This window comes from Equus przewalskii, chromosome 10 (genome assembly GCF_037783145.1).
Source record: "Equus przewalskii isolate Varuska chromosome 10, EquPr2, whole genome shotgun sequence".
NCBI classification, from domain to species: domain Eukaryota; kingdom Metazoa; phylum Chordata; class Mammalia; order Perissodactyla; family Equidae; genus Equus; species Equus przewalskii.
The window spans coordinates 40,662,539-40,682,981 of record NC_091840.1 but is presented as its reverse complement, the minus strand read 5'-3'; the positions used below and the strand labels follow the sequence as shown (position 1 = coordinate 40,682,981).

Here is a 20,443-nt window from a genome sequence, read left to right as displayed (position 1 = left end):
TGAGAAGCAGAATCTGTTTAATGTTGCTTTCTAAGCCTATAAGGAAAATGAGCCAAATGCTGCAAGATTAAGAATTCTGATCTTTAAAAACAAATCAGGGTTTAATTTGGGTTTTCTTAAAGCCTCATAAAAAAAGGGGAGCTGAATCCTTGACCAAATACTCAGCATTCCAAACTGGGAAGACGAGATAGATTTTAATCCCCTGCGTGAGGAGCGGGCAGCTTGGAGGATGTGTGTTTCCACTGGCCTGCATACTTCTCAGACGTGTAAATGGCAGGCCGCCTGGAGGAGAGGCCAGCCCCAGAGGGCACGCGGGGAAGGTGGGGGCTCGGAGGAGGGCTGCCTGCGAGCAAAACCGGGATGGGGATGAGAGCTAACCGGGTTGCACGGTGCTCTGCTAGCTCCCTGAGCTTCAGTAATTTCCTTAAAGTCATTCAGCTAGTTGGGGGCAGAGTCAGGAATCGAACCCAGATCTAAATTCAAGCCCACATGCTCGCTTGGCTGTGCAAGGTAACCTCAGGAGCTAAACTTTGAAGGGAGAAATCAGGGTGCCCCCCCCAATTCCCCAGGGAGTCTGCTGTGGATCTCCAGGCTCCCTTCTGGGTCTCTCTGCTGTTACAGTCTCCCAAGCTGTTTCTTTAGCCTCCCTGCACTGGATCAAAATTTATTCATTCAGTCGTTCATTCATTCAACAAACATTTAATGAGAGTCTACTGTGTGCTGGCTGACACTCCCCATCAAGGAAATAAGCCAATCAAGCTGACACAGAGATGTGTCCAAGCGCCGTGGGATTAGGGAAGGCTTCCTGGAGGAGGTAGTATTTGCGTGAGAGGTGAGTTGGATTTGGATGGTCAACTATCATGTCAAGATAAAACGTGGCTGAATTATTTAGTTATTTACTAGCACCTTGGTTCCCCTTTGGTGGGGAGAGCCCTGGGTCAGAACCACGGATTGAAACAAACTCAGAGATGGTCTAGGAATGCCAGTTATCCCCAAATATTCCAAAACCTAGTGCATCAGTCTCTCCATTAGCATCTCTGTGTCTTACTTGTGTGGCACCCGCCTCCGCCAGCCCTGGGAAGGCCGGGGAGGCACCCCCATATCCCTAGCACCTGGCACTAGTTATTGCAATAAATACCCAGGCCCGTGTGGGAGGTGATGCAGCCTCACGTTAAAGCTGGAGGAACAGAAGCTGAGAGAACTTCGGCGACTTGCCCCAGGTCCCACAGCTATCCAGGGCAGCGCCGGGACCTGAATCTAAAGCCCACAGTGTTTGCAAGGCCCTTCCTGCCTCCTGTGTGGCAGACACTGTTAGACGCTTCACAACCAAAATCTCTACAAAGAGCAGTCCCCTAAAGACATCAAACAGGAAATGATTCTGCACATCCGGGGGACTTGGCTGCAGGCCCATCCCCAGGGGTGCACAGAGGCCTAACCTCAAGGAAACTCGCACTCTGCTCAGAAAGACCTAAAAAGTCTTCTTGAAACCACAGAGGCCCGCGCATAACCAGGAGTTGAGCTGTGGGGCACCCCTGGTATTCTGGGTAGTGGGTGCCAATGAGGGCTGGGGGGCGGGGGTGGTCTGTAATCAGTGTCTCAGAGGAGGTGGCTTTGTGCTGGCCTAAAAGGTCAGGAAGGGTGTTGACAAGGATGTGGAGAAATTGTAACCCTTGTGCATTGTCGGTGGAAATGTAAAATGGTGCACCTGCTACGGAAAGTATGACGGGTCTACAAAAAATTAAAAATAGAATCCCATGTGATGCAGCAACTCCACTTCTGGGTATACACCCAAAAGAACTGAAAGAAGGGTCTCGAGCTATTTGTACACCCACATTCGTAGCAGCATTATTCACAATTATTGCCAAAAGGTGTAAACAACTCAAATGCCCCCTGATGGATGAATGAATAAACAGAATGTGGTATGCACATACAATGGAATATTATTCAGTCTTAAAAAGGGAATTCTGACACGTTACAACAGGGATGACCCTTGAAGACATTATGCTCAGTGAAAAAAGCCAGACATGAAAAGACAAACATCGCATGATTCCACTTGTCTGAGGTAGCATATACTAGAGTAGGCAAACTCACAGCCAGAAGTCGAATGGTGGTTGCCAGGCTCTGGGGGAGGAGGAAATGCGGGGCTGTTTAATGGCTATAGAGTCTCAGATTTGCAGGATGAAAAGGTTCCGGAGATTGGCTGCACAACCATATGAATGTACTTAACACTACTGACCCATACACTTAAAAATGGTTAAAATGGTAAATTTTGTGTATTTTACCACAATTTTTTTTTAAATAGAAAGAAAAGAAAGGAGAAAGGAGAGAGGGAGGAAGGAAAGGTTAAGAAGGATTTGACTAGGGGCCAGCCGGGTGGCTCAGCAGTTAAGTGCGCACATTCTGCTTCGGTGGCCCAGGGTTCGCCGGTTCGCATCCTGGGTGCAGACATGGCATCGCTTGTCAAGCCGTGCTGTGGCAGGCGTTCCACATATAAAGTAGAGGAAGATGGGCATAAATGTTAGCTCAGGGCCTGCCTTCCCCAGCAAAAAGAGGAGGATTGGCGGCAGATGTTAGCTCAGGGCTAACCTTCCTCCAAAAAAAAAAAAAACTAAGAGGGATTTGACTAGAGAGGAGAAGGAAGCCAAGCGGTGGTCATTGCAAGTAGGGGAAATGGTCCTCCAACACCAACTGGGACCAGGGTTCTTTCTTCCCAGCTCAGCTCTACTCTCTCAGGGTGGTTCGTTCAGCTCAGGCTGCTGCAACCACATCCTTCCAGATTCAAATTCAGCAGAAAAGAGCAAGTGTCTGTGTCCCGGCATCCCCAGCAGAAGTCCTGAGATTCACACGGTTGGCCCAGCTTAGGGGGCCTGCCCCCAGGAAGCAGTCGGGGGAATGGGGGCTTGGGATGCACTGTTCAGCTTCAAACCAGATCACCAGAGCTACTCTCGAAGCTGGGAGCAGAACCAACTTCACCCAGAGGTCCATGGGCCAAAAGTGGGGCTGTGATGTTCCCAGAGGAAAATGAGGGTATGGCTACCCAAGAGATAATATGGATGGAAACGGATGCAGAGCTTCCAGAACTCAGTAAACATCCACTCAATCTTTTTACCTAAAGAGAACCTGAGGTTCAGAATGGTTACATGACTTGCGCAGGATCGTAGAGCAGTAAGAAGTAAACTGAGACCTCAAGTGGAGATCTTCTACTCAAATCCATCGAAGCAGTGTGCACGTGTCTTGGGAAAGTAAAAGGAGAACCAAGGCTAAGAGCTGGGTCAGGCGGTGATAGTAGTGAAGGTGTTCTTGGTAGGAGGCACCTAGATTATCAAGTTTTGCAAGTCAGGAATAGGAGTTTGAGTCAAATGAAGAAGGAAATAGGAAAGTCCTGTGGGTTTTAATCAAGATGACAGGACGGAAGCTAAGACCCACTTAAGGCTGCAGGCAGGGGGTTGTCAGTTCAGATGGACACTCGCCTTTACACCTTGAGGATATTTTCAAGGGATGGGCTCTGCAAGGCGTGCCCGCTCCCCACCCCGCTGCCTGGCTCCAGCCTGTCCTTCAATATCCCCAGTGCCCCTCCCCCCCCACCAATGCTGTGGCTTTGGCAGCCACGTTGGAAACTGCAAGTTTTAAATGAATTTCCATCCCAGAAGAAGTTGAGAAGCAGGCATCTTCCACCAGCCACTTCTGAGCTCCCAGCGTTTCTCCTACCCCTTCAGAAAAAAGATCAAACACTCTTTCACAATGGAAGGAGGAGAAGGAGGGAGGAAGACCGAAGGGGGAGCAAAGAGAAAAAAGACAAATAAGAGAACCTCATTTGATCTTAATCAGACAGTGTTTGAATTATGCATTCTTCTCTTCCATGCTGAGAAAACCAATACATAAGGGAAAACAAATCACGTTATTTATTTCCTTCCCTTGAATTTTCTCTGATTGAGTCCAAAAGGATTTAGGAGGCTCTGAAGACTAAACACGATAGTGACTGATAATTAGGGACAAAAAAAGAAGACCATGAAGGCAGCAGAGAGAGCAGGTATGAGTGGGCAGCTGAGGAGCAGCAACTGGTAACATGGATCCTCCATCTGGCCCCATGTAGGAAAAATACTAGCTTTGTATTTGTTTTGTCTTCCAAGGATAGAAAGCATTCAAATGCATCTGTGGCCACAAACTTTTTCCTGGGACTAAACTCAATCTGAAATATGTCCCATGGGCTGACAAATCATATTTGAGTTACGGAGAATAACAAGGGCAGTAAGCCCAGAGGACTTTTGAAGGAGGTGTTATCCTGAATGGCAATGAATGTTCTGAACAGCATTTTTATTGCCAAAGGAAGAAGCGTGAGGGTTGGTTGAGTCATGGATTCTTTGAACAGGAAGATGTCAATCTCATCCCAGGCCTGGAGGAGTCAACTGCAGCACGATGGGCATCCTGGGAGGTGCTGAGAGGTGGAACGAGCTGAGCTGGAACTGGAGCTGCAGACTAAGCTGGAGAGGACACAGGAGAGGAGAGGGCCACAGCCAGGTTCCCAGCCCTTTAAGCCAGCCGGTCACTCATCACATTCCTGGAGGTCGAACATCCCTTCCCTCCATCCCTTGACCCTTGCATACTTTTCTCTTGATTTTAAGATCCTGGCATCACCTTAAGTCTTCAACCGTGACCTCCCATCAGAGTGAACATTGGTGGGTTGCCTCCCCCCATCCACTCCCTCCTTCTCCCACCAGCAGGCCCCCTGACTATCCTCTGAGAGCACGCTTGCCCCATTTTCAGCCATGTGGTTTGGGTGGGATTGATTCCACTCCTATTCTAAGGTGGCATCCTGTGACTCAACCCTTAACCAACCTGTGCGTCCCATTTCCCTGACACTGGTGGTTGCTTTCAGGGAAGGACAATGACCCAAATCAGGCTGATCAGGGCTAACAAAGCTCAGTTCTGGGACTTTTGTCTGTCCCACTTATCAGGGAAGTGGATTTTCCGTTTCTCCTCTGGAAAGAAAGTGGGAAGGAGGTAGCCCCCAGAGCTGTTGGTAGCCATCCTGTGACCACGAGGGCAGAGCCAGTTGAAGAAAGAAGTGAACCCAGAGGAAACCCAACTCTAAGGTGGGAACCAATAGTGAAACCATTTGAACCCACACAACGAGCTGTGCTTGAAGCCAGCCTTATCCCTGGACTTCCCAATTAGCTTTTTTATTTAAACCAGTCCAGGTCCTAACGGATAACCACCTTTGACCCCTCTGGAGGTAGGATCACCTCATGCTCCCCTGCATCAGGACCTTGGCACTTTCCTTCAGACACTCCTGTAGCCCACTCCTCTGGGCCTTTGATATTTCTCGTCGTCTGAGGTAGGAACTTCCTGCTCCCATTTCCCACTCATATGGTGTCGGTTGAGCCAGCCCTGGTCCTCTGAGGAAGGGTGGAAATAATTCAAACACCAGCTATAGATGACAAGAGAAAGCTGGATCAACAGGCAAAAAGGCAGCAGCCAGTTGATCCGAGCGAGCTTCAGAGGCCTCAGGTCCATGCTCTCAGTGGCTCTGACAGCCCAGCGGAGGGCCGTCTCGGGGAATCCAGGCAGGTGGTCGTTGGGATGCCTGCCCACAGAGAGCAAGGCTCCACAGCACCAGACTGCAATTAGGGGGTAGGACTTCTGAATAGGAGAAGAATTAGCAGAAGTGAACAGCGTTCCCAACATAGATTCAGGCGACTTATTTAGCAAGGAATTCAGGCAAGAAAGCATCCAAGTACCAGAATGGGACCAGTCCAGCCTTCGTATCAGAAACTGGGCAGAAATCCAATTATATCAGTGAAGCCAACATCAGGACCAGCCTGAAGGCCCAGCTGACCTGACTCTGGCTCCTTACAGACATCCCGACAGAGCACAGGTTACTGGGCCTGCGGCTGAGGGTCCAAAGGCCGGAATATCCACTTTTCCATCCAATGCAGGAAAGCTCTTAAGACAGAGACTATCTCCTGCCTAAAATCCACCCCCTTTTCTTGTGAAATGTTTGCTTACAAGCTTTAGTCAAAGCAGCAATGTGTCCAACGCTGTGAAAAGGAAAGATTTTTTTCTCATCTTACCCCTTCTTCCTGCTTGGAATGCTGGTGTAAGCGTGAATTGCCTGGAGCTACAGCAGCCATCTTGCAATTCTGAAGAAAAGGCCAATAGAAAGTAAAGACAGGGGGCTGGCCCAGTGGTGTAGTGGTTAAGTCCATGCCCTCCACTACAGTGACCCGAGGTTCACAGGTTTGGATCCTGGGCACGGATCCATGCACCACTCATCAAGCCGTGCTGTGGTGGCATCCCATATACAAAATAGAGGAAGATGGGCACAGATGTTAGCACAGGGTCCATCTTCCTCAAGCAAAAGGAGGAAGATTGGCAACGGATATTAGCTCAGGACCGATCTGCCTCACCAAAAAAGTTAAAAAAAAGAAAAAGAAAAGAAAGTAAAGACATAGTGTAGAACCTGCTATCACTGAGCCATTAAACCGACCCTGGGAGCATCCTCCTCTGGACTTTTTGTTCTATAAGGTAATTTAATGTCTCAATTGTTTAAGCCGGTGGTTCTCAAAGTGTGTCCCCAGGCCGGCAGCATCAGCACCATCTGGGACTGTGTTAGAAATGCACATCCTCAGGCCCCACCCAGACCTAGAGAACCTGAAATTCTACAGATGGGACCCTGCGATGAGGCTTCCCGAGCCCCCCAGGCGATTCTGACGTGTGCTCCGGTGTCACAACCACTGGCTTCAATCACTGCTTCAGATTCTCTGTGAGGTTCGGCTGAAAGCATTTATAATCTACACATTTCTCCACAACATCCCTGAACTGTTTATGGGATATCAGGAGGCCGAGGGCAAAGCGGGGTAGCTGATATTCACAAAACCAAGAGCGAAAGTTTCAAAGAGGAAAGGGAACTCACAAAGGAAAAGCCAAATAAAAATTAAGCACGCCTATCCCTCAAAATGATCATGAAATACAATTAAAAGACAAAAGAAACCACTGGGGAAAATAATTGCAACAAGTATGGCAACACTTAAAATCCTTTCTTTGTCAAAAAGTCACGCAAAATCGGAAAGAAAAACAGCAAGATCCTAAATAAAAAGACAAAGAGCACAAAAAAAATGGGAAATACAAACAGATAATTAAGAGGAAAAATGCTCGACCTATTAGTAATCAAAGCAATGTGAATTAAAATGAGATAGTCTCATCTATTAACAAAGATTGAGTAAAAGAAACTTCTCGATGCAGCGAGGGTAGAATAGGATGGACTGTTTCCTGCACGGAGCTGTAAATTGGAACTGCCACCATTTGGAAAGGAATCAGGCCACATTCATCAGGAGACTTTTGAATGTTCATACTGTCTGAATCAGGAATTCAACATCTATTTATCTAGTCCAAGGGTCAAGAGAGCCCTGTTTTTGTATGATCTACAAGCTAAGAATGGTTTTTACATTCTTAAAAGGCTGGAAGAAGAATAAGGAGGAGGAAAAAGAAAAAAGAAGGAGGGGCAAGGAGGAGGGGAAGGAGGAGGGGAAGGGGGAGGGGAAGTAGGAGGAGGACGAGGAGGACGAGGAGGAGGACGAGGAGGAGGGGAAGGAGGAGGACGAGGAGGAGGACGAGGAGGAGGACGAGGAGGAGGGGAAGGAGGAGGACGAGGAGGAGGACGAGGAGGAGGACGAGGAGGAGGACGAGGAGGAGGGAGAGAAGAGGTCAAAGCAGGAGGGGAGAAGAAATAGCAACAAAGACAGTACTGGGCACAACTAAATATATTTTCTATCTGCCTTTTATTGAAAAGAATTTGCCAGTCCTTCACTGATTCTAGTGTAAAGCAGGGTGGGCAAACTATGGCCCACGGACCAAACCCAACCAGCCACCTGTTTTTGTAAATAACATTTTATCGGAATGCGTCCACGCTCATTTGTTTATACGGTTTATGTCTGCTTTTGTGCTGCAGTGGAGAGTTGAGTAGTTGTGACAGAGACCATATGGCCCACTAAACATAAAATATTATCTGGTCCTTTATAAAAAAGTGTGCCAACTCCTAGTCTAAAGAAATAATAAGAAAGATGAAAATATGTATACGAAAGATGTTCATCACAGCATTGTTTACATAGAAGACCAGTTAAAGAAATGACGGATTATTTAACTGAGACAATGAACATGCATTTACCCACCATCTCACGTCTTAAGGACTCAAACATTGGCAATTATTATCATCTATGGACTAGTCATTTTTATGTTTTCAAAGAACCAATAATAAAACAGGAAAGCAGGCGATAGAAATGCCCACCTTTACTTCTCTTGCATTACTTCAATTGTTTTAAAATACATAGGTATACAAGAAAAGAAGAAGAAAGGGATGAATCACAATTTCATCAGAGGCCGGCCCGGTGGTGCAGCGGTTAGGTGCGCACGTTCTGCTTCTGTGGCCTGGGGTTCGCTGGTTCGGATCCTGGGTGCAGACATTGTACCGCTTGTCAATTCATGCTGTGGTAGGTGTCCTACATATAAAGTAGAGGAAGATGGGCACAGATGTTAGCTCAGGGCCAGTCTTCCTCAGCAAAAAAAAAGAGGAGGATTGGTAGTGGATATTAGCTCAGGGCCAGTCTTCCTCAGCAAAAAGAGGAGGATTGGCAGTGGATGTTAGCTCAGGGCTAATCTTCCTCAAAAAACAAAACAAAACAAAAACACCTCACCAATTGCTCTCTTTGGGCTACAGGATTCTGCATAATTTTTCATTTGCTCCATACACTTTTCAGTAATGTCCAAGTTTCCTGAAACAGATGAATATTACTCATTATCATTAAATTTATAAGCCTATTTCTCAGAAAGTCATTGAGTTTGAAACACAGCTGAGGGCCAGGGCCGGGCTTTGGGAGTAGTTGCTGCGGAAACCTGAATCAGGCTGCATCACAGTGTGAGGGAGAGGGTGACAGGAAGGAATTTGGAAAAAGGAGCCAGGGGGTGATAGGAAACTGGGCACAAAGCAGGGCCACGCAGCCAGTGGGGACCTCAAAACTTGGAAGAACGAGTTCTAGCACAGCTGCTCAGTGTGGCCCCCAGACCAGCAGCACTGGCACCAGCCCGGAGCTTGTCAGGAAGGTCGAATCGCAGGCCCCACCCCAGACCTACTGAATTAGAAGCTGCGTTTTAAGAATCCCCAGGGGATCTGCGCTCACACTCAAGTTGGAGGAGCACCGGCTAGTCCACAGTACCATCTGAAGTTAACCCTCCTCCAGCCACTGCACCCACTTTTGATCTTTTTCAGTAATATTCACTATGCTTAAAATGCCTTCTGAGAGAGATTTGTGCCTCCCTCACAGATCAAAAGGGAAGCATAAAAGGAAAACCAGGGCCAGCCCTGGTGGCCTGGTGGTTAGGTTCAGCGTGCTCTGCTTTGGCAGCCCGGGTTCGGTTCCCAGGCACGGACCTACGCTGCTCAGTTAGCAGCCATGCTGTGCTGGTGGCCCACATACTAAAAAATAGAGGAAGATTGACATGGATGTTAGCTTAGGGCAAATCTTCCTCAGCAAAAAATTTAAAAAATAAAAGGAAAACCATGTAGCCAAGACACCACACACACACACACACACACACACACACACACAACAGGCTTGAGTGGGCAGCAGGGACTGGGACACACCTGAAGGGCAGCTGCAGGGCCTTCCAGAGGCCCATCAGGTTACCACAGAGTAGCTGTGACACTTGGGTGAAGCCCAAGTGCGTGTCCTGCAATGCAGAGAGCATTCCGAAGGCAAGATGTTTGCCAATTTCCCAAAAGAGATTTTATTTCTTGTTAAAATATCCTGCAGAGCCATTTCAGAGCTTTAAAGATCAGACACAGGATGAGAGGGGCAGACAATGTACAGGACTCGGCCAGGGGTCCTTGGCCTGCGTCAGTCTCTGCCAGCTTTCTGAGCTGTCGCCAAGTTGGGTGACCGCAGCCCTTCAGTGAGGCCAAGCGCTCCATGTGCGTTGTTGCTGTGTGCACGACCATCCATCGAGGTAAGGATACTCTTACTCCCATTTGATTGATGTGCAAACTGAGGCTCAGAGGGGTTGAGGACCTTGTCCAGGAACGGCACGAGGAGGAGGCAGAGCACGGATTCAACAGGAGGTATTGACCCCCAAGGCCAAGTGTCTTCCCAGACCCCAGGCTGTCTCCTGGAAGACTCACCTTTGAGTCTAACCAGCCGGCCGAGAGGGAGGCCGCTGAGTGATCTTGTCAGGTTGGAGCAGCTCTGCTCGGAGATGTCCTGCTGTCCACAGCTGGCCCCGAGTCACAAACAATAAGCACTCTTAGTCAGACAACAAGTCCTGCTGCCCTCACCCTCAGAGACAGGCCTGCCTGGGTTCCCGTGGCTGCTCTGACAGCGACTGGCTTACCAGTCCCACCAGACGGGCTCCAGGTCATGGAGCAGCTGGCCGGCTCTGGCCCAGGGAGGGGTCTGGAGAGAGGGAGGCAGGTCTTGGCTGCTAGTGGTGTTCCAAATCTTTCCAAGTTGGCACTTATCAAAGCTGAACCAGGTTAAGGAGAATAACACACCCAAGGGACTTTCTAGCATGAAGGTCTGATGTTAAGAACTGGGGGGAGGGGGGTTGGGGTGTATGTGCATGTTTGCATGCGTGTGTGCATGTGCACGTGTATGTTTACACCTGTGTGAGAAGGGAGGGGCATCAACAAGTTAAACACAGAGTGACCATATGATGAGCAATTCCACTTCTGGGTTTCTTTCCAAAAGAATTTAAAGCAGGGACTAGAACTGATACTTATACCCCCATGTTCATTGCAGCGTTATTCACAACAGCCAAAAGGTGGAAGCAACCCAAGTGTCCACCGACGGATGAATTGAGAAACAAATGTGTTATATACATACAAGGGAATATTATACAGCCTTTAAAAGGAAGGGAATTCTGATACATGCTACAACGTGGATGAACTTGGAAGACACACTAAGTGAAATAAGCCAGACACAAAAGGATGAATATCGTATGATTCCACTTACAGGAGGTACCTAAAATAGGCAAATTCTTTGAGACAGAAAGTACAGCAGCGGGTACCAAGGGCTGGGGGGAGTGGGAAAGGGGAGTTATTGTTAAATGGGTACAGAGTTTCCGTTTGAGATGATGAGAAAGTTCTGGAGATAGACGGTGGCGATGGTTGCACAACCACGTGAATGTACTTAATGCCACTGAACTATATTCTTTAAAAGTGTTAAAATGGTAAGTTTTATGTTCTGTATATTTTACCACAATTTAAAAAAAGAAGAAAAGGGGAGGGGCAGAAGGGAAAGAAAAGAGAGCCGCGGGGCCCTGGGAAGAGGAGAAGGGAGCACGTATTGAGCACCCATGAGATGCTGAGCCCTGTGCTGGCTTCCTCACGTGTCATTTTGTTTAATCCTCAAAACAACACTTTCAAGTAGGAACTGTTGTTATAGAGCCGTGGTTCACAGAGTGCCTTGTCCAGTGTCACCAAGCCAGACGGGGGTAGACAGGGACTCATACCCAGGTCTGCGGCCTTCAGGGCACCAGCCCTTCAAACACTTTCCCAGACAGGATGCCATGGAAAGTCCTCATCCCTCCATCGCTCCTTCACTCAACATCACCAAGCATCCCCTCCAGGCTGGACAGAGGAGATGGCAGCAAGGGGGACACAGCCCTGACAGACAATCAGGACAGGTGGAGGCTGTGGGACCTCACGCAGCCACTCCCTGTCTTACTTCTCATCCTCAGAATCTTGACACTGACACGGCCCCACCTGACCTGCCTTCTACTGAGTTGGGAGCTCCAACAAGCTAGAGTGAAGGTAGTTAGGGCTAGGGCCAGGGTGAGATCAGAATTTAACTTTGAGCATCTCCCGAAATGGCTCCCAGACATCCCACAAGAGCTGAGGGACGCGGGTTCAAATCCTTCCCAGGCTGGCAAGCAGCTTGGTGGAATTGAAAACACTTGGGCCACTGAGTCAGAGGGCCCAGGATTTGAATTCAGACTCTGCTACTTACTATAGCAAGGAAGCCTCAGCCAGCCTCGGTTTTCTCATCTGTCAAAGGGGCACAGTACTACCTGCTCTATGTGAGTCACCCCATGGGGACTCTGGAGCCAAGCCACCTGGGTTCAAATCCTGTTTCCCCAACATTTATTCAGTGTGTAAGCTTGAATAACTTCCTTAACTTCTCTGTGCCTCAGTTCTTCTCATCTATAAATGGGGATAGTTATTACCTCAATGGGTTGTCATAAGGATTCACTGAGTTAATGCAGATAACATGCTGAGCACAGGGCCTGACACACCAAAGAGGATTCAAGCGTAAATTTGTAACTACTATTAGGAAAGGTACAGGAACCCCTGGCGCGTGGTCGGGGGCTCACAAATGGTAGTGCCTTCCTCCTTCTCCTCCAGTTCCCTCCTGTGTGACGCTCAGAGAAACCATTAATGGTACTGTCCCGGGTTTTCCTCTGCATACCCAGGCTGCACACAGCCGGCATCATCAGGAAACGTCCTTTCCTGCCCATCCCCTTCTCCCCCACCTGCAGGGGCTCCCACAGAGAGAAGAGGGAACCCATCAGTCCACACTCTCCAGAAAAGAGGCAAAAGCAGAGTCATTCCAAAAATGTGCTGCTTCTTGGCTGCCTGTGCCAATCCCACCCCACCGGCCCTCAGTGTGGGTTCCAAGGTCCCAAGGCAGCCCTGGGCACTCCCAGGAGCATGGGAGGAGCCTTGGGCCTTTCCTCTGATGGGAAGGACTGGGAGCAGGGAAAGATCCTTACTCCAAATGAGCATCTCCAGCCACTCTATAGGAGCAATATTGTGTTCTTCATTTTACTGATGAGGACACAAAGGAACAGAGAGGTTAAGACACTTAGCCAAAGTTACCCAGCAAGTCAACTCAAGGGTAACCTTCCAATTCAGGCCTTTCTTGATCCAAAGCATAGTAGCATAGTTTTCCACAGCCACATTCTCTCCCTATTAAACCACATCACCATCAGCTCTGCCACTTACTAGTTATATGAACTTGGGTAAGGCCCTTCGCCTCCCTGAACTTCAATATCTAGAGTCGTAAAACAGGAAAACGACCTTACAAGATTGTTTGTTCTTTCAAAAGTCATTGGCTGACCCCAGAGGCGTGTTTACCATGAAGCTATGGCAGCTTCAGCCCCAGGGCCCCTCTCTTGCATAAGCTCCTTCTCCATTCCTGAGAGGGGCCCTAGTAATGTTACATAGTTTTCTTAAGGAGGATCCTCAGCCCCACAAAACCTGGACCCACCCTGTTAACCACAGTGTGCCAGCACCAGCCACGCCCTGGATGTCGGATAGGGTAGACATGAAAGGGGCACTGGGGCAGCCTAGGCTGCAATGTCCCCAGCACAGGGCCTGCCCTACGGGAGGTGCTGTGCAAGTGGGAGCTGGCACGATGACCGCTTGTTTCTGGTCTGTCTCTCCTCCATTAGAATGATAGCTCTCCGAGGACGGGGAACTTTGTCAGTCTTCTTCATTGATGTGACCCAAGAGCCCAGAACAGCGCCTGGCACGGGGTTAGAACCCAATAAATGTTCTGACTCCAGCTGCTTCAGGTCAACTCTCGAATTCGGAGACGAGGGAACGGCGGTGCGGAAGGACGCTTCTCTCCCACCGTGACGGCCAGGCCCAGGGCCCAGCCATCCTCTAACGAAGGGCTCTCTCTTACTTCTTGCTGCCTCCCCTGGTGACCCACACTGGGGCCCAAGGGACCTTTTTGGAATAAAAATCAAGAGATCGACATTCTGAGTAAGACCAGCAAGGGAACCGGCAGAGGGTGAGAACACAGATGCTGGAGGAAGGTCAGCAGACTCCACAAGAACACAGGACAACCGGTTAACTCAGAAACTTAGATAGACAGCAAGTCACATTTTAGTAAAGTCTGTCCCGTGCAACATTTGGGGCATTCTTCTACTGTAACATTAACATTCATCGTTTATCTGAAATTCAAACTATGGGAGCATCTTGTATTTTATCTGGCATCTCTGCCTCGGTGTTCCATAGAAACTAGTTCCAATTCCTGCTCTGCTATCTACTGTGGAATCTCGGGCAAGTATCCTAGCCACTCGAAGCCTCAGTTTCGTCATCTGCAAACTATGGCTGGCACGACCTCCCTCACAGAGCTGCTGTGAGGATCAGAGGAAATGGCATCTTTTACATGTGGGCACATGAGAGACTCCCGATGTTGGTTTCTCTCTCCTCCTTTTGACACCCTAAGGAACTCAGTGGGGACACTGACTTGCCAGTTGTAAGATAATATGGTACGACAGGGTCAAAGTTCTTCCAAGTAGCCCACTTACACACAATTAGAACAGGTTCCGCCTTCGAAGGCAAACGTCTAGCCTGGCATTTCTAAGCCCTATCAGATTCAACTCCCCTTTCATAAAAAATCTTAATGCCTCCTTTGCCTTTCTTAAATGAAACTCGGTGATAAAATGACCCATTTACATGCAAATTCTAAAAAATATAATGTTCCACCTGCAATTTAAATGATAAATTAAATGAACATCATAAAATCATCGCAGCATGTGAACACTCAGGCATGTGGTAGTGAGAAGCTTGTCTAGACCAAGAAGGAATAAGTCTGGATTAAGAAGTTCAATATTAAGTTGAACCATATGAAACTGCTGTTTTTGATCTACAAAAAGAGTAATTTCACCTGATTCAACCTAGCTTTTGACATTCAAAATACAAGCCAACTAAAATCTACCTGGCGTATGCGTGTGCACGCACATTGTGTATGTCACGCTGTCAGTCAACAGCTGCAAAGGCAGGCAGATACAGATGTGTCGGTGACAAACATCGTAAGCACCATCACCATTCAGGTTGCGATTTTCCAGAATGATGCCCACTCTGGTTCAAACTGCAAACAAAGTATCATCTTTCTTGTTTTGCTCAGTAGTTGCACTTCTGAAAAATTGTTTGTATTTAAAAAATGCAAAAACAAAACATTGCATTTATATGTAAAACAGCATTTAGTTCCAGGCTCAGAAAATTAGAAACAGGTTTTTGGGGTTTTTTTTTTTTTTTTTTTTTTGGTTTTTTTACCTACATGAATTTCCAGCTGGACATTCAAAATTGGGAAGAGGCAGGAATGTTGCTTGTTGCACAGGACTGTCCCACACACTGTGCGACCTGTCCTTTAAATGAAAGTAGTTCACCCCCAAATCGTTACGACAGCCAAAAATAATCCCCCGCACTTCCAAAAGAACCGCTAAAGGGATGACATTGCCCCCATTGAGAACTATGAGTCTGATAACCTCTGCTTGAATACTCTCAGAGGTAAGAAACCTAACTACCTTAGGACCTGGTGGCACCATCTCCTTGGCTCATCTGCCAGGAAGTCATGATTCTTTCTTACACCTCTGGTGGGAGCCTACGTTGGTACAACTCTTCTTCCATTTGGTCAAAAGCTTTCAAAAACCTTGACCCAGTCATTCTACTTCTAAGAAGAACTTGCTTCTAAGAATTCCTCTTCTAAGAATATATATAAGTAAACAATCCAGATAGCCATTAAAATCCCTGTGCACAGAAAGCTTTATACACAATTGTGGAACTAATGACATACCAACTGTTTAAGTAAACCACGCTTAAATTAATTAAAAATTAAGTGAATTATGGTACAACCTTTCTGCGGGCTAGGAAGCAGCCATCAGAAATTAAAGGTTGACAGCTATTGTGGAATCATGTGTGCTTTTGGGTTTTTTCTCCTTGCTTTTCTCATTCTATAATGATTTTCATTCCTGTCATAATTGGAGGAAAATAAACTCCATGGAGGGGAAAAACAGAAAACTGTGAAGCCCATGATTGGCATCCTTTCCTGTGGAAATGAAGAAACTGGGGAGAAGGGGCCCCTGGTTAAAAGCCCTGGACAGAGGCATTCACTCAGGGACCAGGGCTCTGCCAGCTCTCACCACCGTTTGAGACTTAATCAGTATGAGGGTCCCCAGTGTCACTCTGGGGGCTCGCTATAGCAAGCTCTGGGGTCACACACAAGGCCCAGCCTGTGGCCTGCAGAGTCACCAGAGCCAGTCCAAGGAAACTGCTCTCTAGACCTTTCCATGTGACTCATGCTCTAGGCCCCATTGGGTAAGAGAGGCCTGGGACGCTCTGCCCAGATGGGGTCAAGTCCCAGCTCTGCCATTTATTAACATATGACCCTGCAGAAATCAACCCCTCTGAGACTCAGTTTCTCTGTCTGGAAAGTGGGGATAATAAGAGGACCTACTTCATAGGAGTAAATGGAAATATTGCACCTAGGGGCACTTAGCAGAATGCTCGGCACCCCACAAATGTTGGCTCACGTTACTTCGCGCTCCTAGTGGCTGGAACAGTACAGTTTTCAGGGGGGATCCCACATAACACCCAAGCTATAAAACGAGCCCCGTGGTCCCATTGGCACCGCCAGGATGGCTGAGCACAAGCTGAGCCGAGGTCCCTCCCGTGACCTCGGGCAGTGGCAGTCAGACTGTCCCCTTTATCTGGAGACAACTGCACTGAAGAAGTCTGTAAAGGAAGGCCCTGCAGGAGGACACAGCCCAGGGTCAGCCCACACTTGTGCAAAAGACCCAGAGCTCATTCACATGGCACTTTGGTGGAACAGAGTGAAATACAAGGAACCAGAAGGAAGATAATCGGAGGCCATAGAACAAAATAAGATAGCAAGACGACAATCAGCCAAGAAAGAAACATGGAAAAGGGAGGGGACAGAAAAGTCAAAGGAAGCAGGGCTTCATCGTGTGTACTTGAGCAGGTCTGAAATTTAACCATAAAATATGCCCGCTCACCCTTCATAGGCCTGCTCTCTGCGGTACCAGCGGCCGTAAACAAAGCAGCCCCCGGACGGAAGCTGTGCGAGGCCCTGGAGCATCCTTGGGAAAAGACTATTAAACATCTTCACACGAAGAATGAGGTCAGAAAACTATCAAACTATATCAAAAAGCATTAAACTATTTTATGGAATATTTTTGTATTTCACTAGCATTCACCACTCTAACTTTTGATAAACATACGCATTATATCCTGTTTCAGGATTGTGAATGTTTAGGTATTAGATTTAATAAATACTGCATGTCTATTTTCTCAAGTTGCTTTTCTTTATAGTTTTTTTTTTCCTTCTCCAATTTTCATAAGAGCTTGTTTCAGTTATTCCCTGAATTTCTCTAAAACCCCAAGCTTCCATGTGTCAAAATGTATTTATGTATAATAATATTAGTTTGGATTTCAGTTCCTGTGTTTTGGAGATCCAGCTCTCCCAAGCTTTGACATACAGAACTTTTATCCTCATCCACGTCCTTTCCAAATCAGCATTACAAGTTACTGACAGGACTCATAATTTCTCGTCTGAATTTGCTACCTGGGTACTGGCCATTAGGATCAATTCCCGTATGAATGAGGCTACTCCACGCTTTCCTTTTTCATCAGACTCCGTCCGACTTTAATTCTACTGTGAGTCTGGGAAAACATTCTTACGGGTTACAATTTGTACTACAAATAATCATCCACTTACTGAAGAACAGATTCCCGCCTGTACTGAGATGAGTATTCCCGGTTGTCCCTGGTCAACAGTTTCCTCATTGCTGCATTTGCCTGCCACAAGCTTACTTTAGGAGACATCCTGTGACCTGTGGGTCTGTTCATCAGCTGGAAATGCTGCTTCATCCCACTTACAATTCATAATCTCGAGCAAATTGAAAAGCCTATGTCAGTAATGGTCTGTTAATAGGTTGCCATGTTAAAATTAAAACTTACAATTACAGTAAAAACAATTTTACAAACGAAAAGGAGAGCCAAAGCCAGACGCAGGTGCTTAGGCAGGTGAACGATAATCCATATGGCTTCGTGGTGACTGGAGGCTGATCCTTAAAGGTTTGAGGACTGGATAGGAAGCTTTCCCCCGACTTTCTTACCTTTTCAGAATGTGTCTTTTGGGGGCTATATTACTTGTTAGACAATGTTTTCTTAAACACACACACACAAGTTTCTACCACGGTTCAGGAATGGTGTGCATTTCAAACAGAAATTTGTTTTTAAACACAGAAGTGGAATGAGGTTGATGCTTGCCATGTTAATGTTTGTGTTACCCAAAAAAGTACTGAATGCAACTGTATATGCAAATCTGAGGTCTACTGCCAGCTTTTAAAAATGAACTTTAAAAAGATTTTTTTTAATCGAATGTTAAAAAGTGAGCCCTTTTGTAAAAAATCAATCTAAACCTGTGTACGTAGAAGAAATCTGGAAGAAGATATCCTAAATATTAATCCCAGATTGCTCTGGATTGGACGACTATGGAGGGCCTTGTCTTCTTTTTTTACACCTTCCTATAACAGTATCTGAATTTTTATGGTGATTATATACTGCTTTTATAATCGGGGGGGAAATCCATAATCCTATTTTTACTTTTCAAAAATGATAAAGGAGGAGCAAAGTCTAATAAAATGAAAGTGGGTGAGAGTTGCTCACAGACCAGGGAGCTGGAACAAACCGGAAGGAATAATCAGGAAATAACCCAGACAACCACGGCTCCCCAAACAGTCCCTGTTCGAGGAGCAAGTCAAGCCAGACATCCACACCAGGGGCCAGTGGTCCTAGGAGAAGGGCTCTAGACATGAAGGTCACTTGTCCCCAGTCCTTGGAGAGGCGTCCAATCTAGATGAGCCAAAGAAAAGCATGGTGAGCTCCACGAAGAGCCATAACTGGTTTAACAAACAGCTAGTCAAACTTTCCACCTCTCTAGAAACCAAAGGAACACACAACAGAACAATAAGTCGTCACTCTCCCCCTAACAAAAGGGTAAAGAATTTTGAAACACTGGCGAGGGCTCACTCCCCACTGCTGGGAATATTTTATTACTAAAGTACTTTTGAAAAGCAATGTGGTGGGTATGTATCCAGCATTTTAAGATATTCATATCCTTTCCTAATTCCATTTCTAGACATCTACCCTAAGACAAACAATCATAAAATGCTTTATTATCAAAGATATTCACTGCAGTGTGATTTATAATTTAAAAAGGAAATAACCTGAATACTGCCCAACAATAGTTAGAACGGCTAGTTTTGATAACAACCTCTGGTTGGGGCATTATGGGGCCATTAAAAACAGCTTTTATGGAGTTTTTATAACAACACACAAGGAAATGTTTATGTTACCATGTTAAGTGATACAGTAGGATATAAAACTGGATATAGAACACGATTTTAACTACATAAAAATTCACATAAAAAATTGGAAAGAAATGCTCTAAAATGTTATACAGTTCCCTATGGCTCTAAGTGGGTGTTTTTTTTAATGTTTTAAAAAATAATTTTGAAATAATTTCAGATTTACAGAAAAGCTACGTGAAAAATACACAGAACTGTGTTATACCTCTTACCCAGGTTTCCCAACTGTTAATATTTTTCCACATTTGCTCCATTGCTCACATATGTGCACACTCTCTCTCTATGCATACACAATATATATAATCATTATTAGTCTTTTTCTGAACAATTTGAGAGCAAGTTGCAGATATGATATCCCATTACCCCTAAATATAGTATGTTCCCCCAAAACAAGGACACTCTCTAACGTAACCCATATAACCTTCCAATCAGGAGATCGACATTGACACACATCACCATCGAAACCACACTCCATTCAAATTTCACCAACTGTCCCAACAATGTCCCTTTTTTCCTTTCTGGTCCAGCATCCAATCCACGAACATGGCTTCCATTTAGATGTGGTACCTCCCCAGTCTCCTTCAAACTCCAACATTTCCTCCCTCTTTCCCCGTCTTTCATGTCTTCCAACAGTGATTTTTTTTTTTTTTAAGAGTACAGACCTTTCCTTTTATAGGGTAATCCTCAACCTGAGGTCTACCACTGTCTCCTTTATGATGAGACTCAGGCCATGCATTCTTGGCAGGAATGGCACAGAAATGAAGCTTCATTCACTCAGGAGGCCTGTGATGTCAACCCAACTGGTGCTGGTAAGGTTAATTTTGATCACCTGCCCAAGTTGGTGTCTTCCAGGTTTTTCTACCAGAAAACATCACCATTTTTTCCCTTAGTAATTGATAAATGTTTTCTGGGGATACGTTCCAGTATTACACCAATATCCTGTTCTTCCAACATTCACCTGTCAGTCTTAGCATCATTAACAACTCCAGCCTGAATCAACCACATTATGATGTTGATTTTTCTTATTTCTATCATTCCTTTTACATTTATTAATTAGAAATCTCTTGCAAGAAAGAGCTTTCTCTTCTATATTAATTTGTCCGTTTACTTCATTATCTCAATATGGATTTAAAGATTCCTACTTTATTCAATGAGTTTTCTCCAGTACCATCATTATTTATGTTGATGCTCAAATTGCCCAGATCTTATCAATAAGAATCGCTTCTAGCTGATCTGTATATCCTTCTTATATGTCCTTAACATTCTCTTATCA

The 20,443-nt window shown here is 46.2% G+C and overlaps 1 long non-coding RNA gene across 1 annotated transcript in view; it reads right to left on the bottom strand.

Annotated features, from left to right (window-relative positions):
- Positions 1–20,443, bottom strand: part of LOC139073943 (uncharacterized) — a 77,831-nt gene that overhangs the window by 4,504 nt on the left and 52,884 nt on the right. The window contains exons 3-4 of the long non-coding RNA XR_011523144.1: positions 8,691–8,768; positions 8,285–8,495 (exon numbers count right to left, since the gene is read on the bottom strand). This is a non-coding gene — a long non-coding RNA (uncharacterized lncRNA). The remainder of the gene's footprint in view (positions 1–8,284; positions 8,496–8,690; positions 8,769–20,443) is intronic.